This window comes from Pongo abelii, chromosome 4, assembly GCF_028885655.2.
Source record: "Pongo abelii isolate AG06213 chromosome 4, NHGRI_mPonAbe1-v2.0_pri, whole genome shotgun sequence".
In the NCBI taxonomy this organism is placed as follows: Eukaryota; Metazoa; Chordata; class Mammalia; order Primates; family Hominidae; genus Pongo; species Pongo abelii.
Genome location: NC_071989.2, coordinates 35181431 through 35187430, shown reverse-complemented (window position 1 = coordinate 35187430; position 6000 = coordinate 35181431).

Genomic DNA, 6000 nt, shown 5'->3' with positions numbered 1-6000 from the left:
ATCTGTTTATTATGAAGGTGTTTTGAGAAAGTTAGCTCAAGCTTCAGTCAAAAAATGCCCAGGATAGCATCACCAGAGAGTCCTTCTCCACCACAATGCTTCTGATGATTTCTCCAACTAATAAGAGGAATTCTGTGAGTTTTTATGGAAAATTATTAGGCATACACCTTACAGTACTGATTTGGTTCCTTCTTTTTGTTTGCTAATCTTAAAAAAAATGTAAAAGACATCCATTTTTCTTCAGTTAATATTGAAAAAAGACTGCATTGACATGGCTAAATTCCCAGGTTCCTCAGTTCTTTAGGGCTGAACTAAATGGTTGGTATTGTCACTTACAAAAGTGTCTTGAACAGGATGGACTTTTTTTTTTTTTTTTGGGCTCACTCTGTCACCCAGGCTGCAGTGCAGTGGTGTGATCTCAGCTCACTGCAACCTCTGTCTGCCGGGTTCAAATGGTTCTCCTGCCTCAGCCTCCCAAGTAGCTGGGACCACAGGTGCACACAACCACAACCGGCTAATTTTCGTGTTTTTAGTAGAGATGGGGTTTCACCATGTTGGCCAGGCTGGTCTTATACTCCTGGCCTCAGTGACCCGCCTGCCATCGGCCTCCCAAAGTGTTGGGATTACAGGCATGAGCCACCACGCCTGGCCAGGAAGGAGCTTCTTTTGAGAAATATAGTTTACATTTAAAAAAATCTTTTAATTCCATTTTTTCACAAACTTTTTAAGGTTCGCTAATGTTAGGCCACAAAAAAGTTAAAAAAAAATTAAAAATTCAAATAATATCAAATGTCTTCTCAGACCACAACAAAATAAAACTAGATATTAGTAACAAGAGGAACTTGGGAAACTATACAAACACATGGAAACTAAGCAACATGCTCTTAAATAAACTTTTAAAAAACTGAAACAAATGAAAATGGAAATGCAAAATACCAAAACCTACAGGATACATCAAAAGCAGTGCTAAGAAAGAGGTTTTATAGCAATAAAAGCCTACGTCAAAAAAGTAGAAAGAGGCCAGTCATGGTGGTTCACACCGGTAATCCTAGCACTTTGGAAGGCTGAGGCGGGTGGATCACTTGACATGAGGAGTTGGAGACCAGCCTGGCCAACATGGTGAAACTCTGTCTCTACCAAAAAATACAAAAAAAAAAAAAAAAAAAAAAAACTAGCCAGTCACAGTGGCATGCACCTGTAATCCCAGCTACTCAGGAGACTGAGGCTTGAGAATTGCTTGAACCCAGGCAGAGGATGCAGTGAGCCAAGATTGCACCATGGCCAGTCTCTGACTGTACACTTGCTGGTACAGGGAGCTCACCACATCCTGACACCAATTCCACTGTTGGATGGAACTGTTAGGAATTCTGCTTCACAATATGCTGAGACAACTGTAACCTTTGGACTCAACAAAAGTATGAGTTCTTATTTAATTTGAAAATAAGTATCTGAAGAGAGCTATAAACTATATACCACTTTTTCTAAATGCCGAATTTCTACGGCCTTTTCATTTTCAGAAATTGTTAGAAAAGAAATTTTCCCTAAGTAACATTCAAATGATTTGCAGTGCAAAGAATAATTTGACCCTTTTCTATTTTCAGAAGGCACAAAGTATCTAAAAGGACATCACTGATGTGGGGCCCTCTAACTAGTTTTAATGGCAAAGTAATTATCCGTAAAAATATACTGAGCCTTCTAAGGTAATTAAGGATCACTGATCTTCAAGACAGCTTCTAGCTTTAGCCTTTAAAAATTTTCTTCCATTTGAGCCAGAAAGAATTTCATATATGTAACAGTATCTTTTAAAAAATACAGTACAGGGCCAGGCATGGTGGCTCAAGCCTGTAATCCCAGCACTTTGAGAGGCCAAGGTGGGTGGATCACTTGAGGCCAGGAGTTCGAGACCAGCCTGGCCAACATGGTGGAACCATCTCTACTAAAAAAAAGTAGCCAGGCATGGTGGCGTGCCTGTACTGTCAGCTACTTGGGAGATTGAGGCAGGAGTATCACTTGAAAATGGGAGGTGGAGGTTGTAGTGAGCGGAGATCACGCCACTGCATTCTAACCTGGGCAAAAGTGAGACTGTCTCAAAAAAAAAAAAAAAAAATACAGTACAGGATCAATTTAATCACTGATACCTCTCCAGATTACTCCATTGTTGGGATTCTTTCAGAAAACAAAGTGAACAGTTAAATGAAGCAAGAATACTGTGAAACTTTTGAAGTAAACAAAAGCTAAGTTATTGAATGCCTACTATGTGCCAAGCACTGTGCACACATTTAAGACTCTAATCTTCACAATTCTGCCAGATTGGTCTCACCTCTATTTTACAGATTCTTAAAAAAATTGTTCAATGTGTTTAAATGACTTGCTTAAAATCGTATGTTAACACAGGATTAGAATTCAATGCAAGATCTGAGAGTTAAATGCCCACATGCCCTTGCCCCTGTTTAAACTAGACCTCTCACTTAGCTAACTGTACACATGTGGAAACATGACTCAGTCAGGATTTGTTATCTGTGACAGGTCAAAACAGCAGTGGCTTCAGAAACGTAGTTTTCTTCTCTCCAGTGCAGAGGTAGACAATCTGGGGCTCCTCGGGTCCCTCTGAGGTGTGAAGAGTAGAAGCTCCTGTGCTTTTGTTGCTGTGCCCTCTGTGGTTTCATGATCCCAGATAGGGGCCAGAGCTCCAACCATTACCTCTGCATTTTGGCTGGCGAAGGAATAAAGACATGCTCCTATCTTTAAGGACAAGTCTCAAACGTTGCTCAGATCACTGGCCAGATCTGATTGAATCCAAGTGAGGCTGGGAAAGTAATCCTTATATTCTGGGTGGCCTTGCACTTATCTGAAAATCAGAGTTCTAAAAGGGAGGATGAATATTGAGAGACCATAGCCTCTGCCAGTGTGCTTAATGAGTATGCCAGGAATAAAAAGTAGAACTTAAATCCTTTCATCTTCCCCTTCATTCAAGTGTATATTCTGCTAGCAAAGTGAGACATTCATCTGTACTTTTCTTGATACTTCAAGTATTTTGTTAGAACCAGAGTAACAAATCCCCATGGACCCACCATCCAGAATTTAACAAATGCTTACAACTTCCTTCAGATCTTTAAAAAAAAAAAAAAAAATAGAAACAGGAGAGACCCCTTTTGCAACCACAAGCAGTTCTACTCTCCTGAGTTCAAGGCAACTGCTTTCTCATTATGTTTCTATACTTTCTCTATAAATAACAATCAGCATAGTTTTTTAAAAAAACTGTATAAATGGCATGCATTTCATCTTCTGCGACAGCTTATTTTCATTCACTATTTTTTCAAGGGCCATCCACATTACAGATCAAGTTCATTCATTTTAATTGCTCAATTGTTTACCATCTATAAATAGGCCACAATTTACTTATCTATTTTCTTGCTCATGAGCATTTAGGTAACTTTTCCTGGAAACAAACAATTCAGCTGTGAGGCTTCTTGTACATCTCCTTGTACACATGTGCATGGTTTCTCTAGAAGATTGCTTCTCAAGGTTTCATGAGCATGAGTCACCTAAGAAATCTTAACCACAGAGTCTGGTGCAGCAAGTCCAGGTCAGGACCAGGTGAAGCCCATGCTGCTGCTCTGTGGCCCACACTTTGGGAAGTGAGACTCTTAAGTGTATACCTAGAATTGTTGGGTCACGGAGTATGCAAACCTCACTTTCTTAGACATCATCAAATTGAACCCGTTTTTACTCCAAAAGAAGTGAATGTGTTCCTATTGCTCCATTCTCACCAACACTAGATCTTGTGACTTTTTACCTTTTGCTAATCCGAAAGCATGAAAAAATTAGGTCACATTTCACTGATTATCAGGACAGTAATAATCTTTCCACATTTTTTTTGACTATTCAGGCTTTTTCTGTTCATATAATTTGTCCATTTTTCTAATGCAGCAATTTTAAGTGTGGTCCAAGGACCCTAGCGGTCCCCTGAGACCCATTCAGTGGGTCTGCAAGGTCCCTTTTTTTTAACGATTACCTGTCCATGTGAGGCTGATTTTCTCCTTCACATACTTCATCCAAAACACACAGCAACAGACTAAAGAAGCAGGTATGAGAGGCCAGCTATCTTTTATTAAGCTAAATGTTAAAGAGATTTGTAAAAATGTAAAACAATGCCACTCTTCTCATTGTTTTGAAAAATAGTCATTCTTCTTATTTATTTTTTTAATAAATAATTTTTAAATTCTAACAGAAAATATCAATAGATTTAACCCACATACACGAAAACTCTTTGGGGTTCTCACTTTTGAAGAGTGTAAAGAGATCTTGAGACCAAAAGTTTCGAGAATTGCTGTTCTAATGCATGGCTGTCATTTTCTCAATGACTTTTATATGAGGTTCTTTTGCTTTTTTAATGTATTCTAGATACGAATCCTTTGACAGTTAAATGCATTGCAAACATTTCCTTGTCTGTAGCTTGTTCTTTTACAGTCTCTATTGTTCTACAGAAGCCATGTTTTTATGCGTCATTTTTTCCTGTGTGTGCTTTTGTGTCTTGCTTTAAAGAAATCCTTCCCATTTGCAAAATCATGAAAATAACCTTATAGATTCTCATTTAAAAGTTTTGTTTTCATATTTAGGTCTTTAATCCCTTTGTTTTTGGGGAAGGGTATAAGGTAGTACATATTGTTTTCTCCATAGAGCTTGCCGAATCTGTCAAAAATCAAGTTCCCATATAAACATGGACCTGTTTCTGGGCTCTTTATTCTCATCAGGGATCCCTTGACTGACCTCTACTGGCACCAGCCACATACTACTTTAACTGGTATACCTTTAAAATATTCTTTGACATTGTTAGGACAAGTTCATGCCTCTTCCTCTCGTCCTTCTTCAAAATTATCTTGCTTTTTCTTAAAAGTAATCTTTTTCTTCCCATGTAACACATTTTGAGGTGTAACAGAAGGCCTACCGAGTTGGGAGTCCAGGCATCTGCCCTGTTCTACTAGCAGCCACCCTTACCCAGCTGTGGCTGTGGAGCTCGTATCTCCCTGAGCTCAGCTTCCTCTTCCATGGAACAAGAAATCTGAAAATCACCTCTATTTTTCCTCTCCAATCCTAAGAGCCTATATTTTTAGTATAAAGACATTAAACTTAACAGATAAGGAAGGGAATTGAATAGAGATACTTCAGCACTGCAGATTATAGGGAACAGAACTTCTGCCACATAAATGGTAATGTTTAGGAATTCATAAAAGAGTTTAAAGGTTTTCTTCATTATTTTATGTTGAAGGTTAGGCTAGAATCATCACCAGAGAATTCACGGGATTTTGGGGGTCCTCTAAAATGAAACTATGTCTTGCTATAAGAATTTTACTTCCTGTGTGAGTTAAACCACAATTTTAGAGACAATCTTCTACAAATACAAGAGTAATTTCCAATCTGAAAATTTTGTAGGGGAGGATTTAGAAAAAATGAAAACTTCTGATGAAATCCTTTATAAGTCTTCTCATGGTACCAAAATTCCAATATTACTTCACCAGCAATCACTGGGTCATGAACTCTGATGTGACTGACCTCCACTAATTCATTCACAGCTCTGCTTTTTCTTCTTTGTGACCAAAGGCAGGAATTAGAAAAATGCTTGGCTAGAGCTAAGGATACTGCTCTTACTTTGAAGCAGGGAAAGTCTAAATAGCCACTGTAGGGAACCCCCAGCTTTGGCACCACTGAATGAATTACAGAAAGAAAATGAGATTTCCCCTAACTCTCTCCTCCTGGACCCTCATTCTATGAATCTCCACATCTGAGCTAACTTCATTCAAGATGGGTACTTAGCACTGACCTCTAATGAGATCAGTGTAAGATGCATGCCCATGTATTTTAGAATATTGTTTTACCTCAGACAAGTGAAATTAAATGTCTGCAATTCACCAAAAATATTTTACCCTTAGCAAAATATACGGCACGTTCCTGTTTTCCTCTTCAGAAGTAGACTTAGGAAGCAAATTCCTATAAAACTTA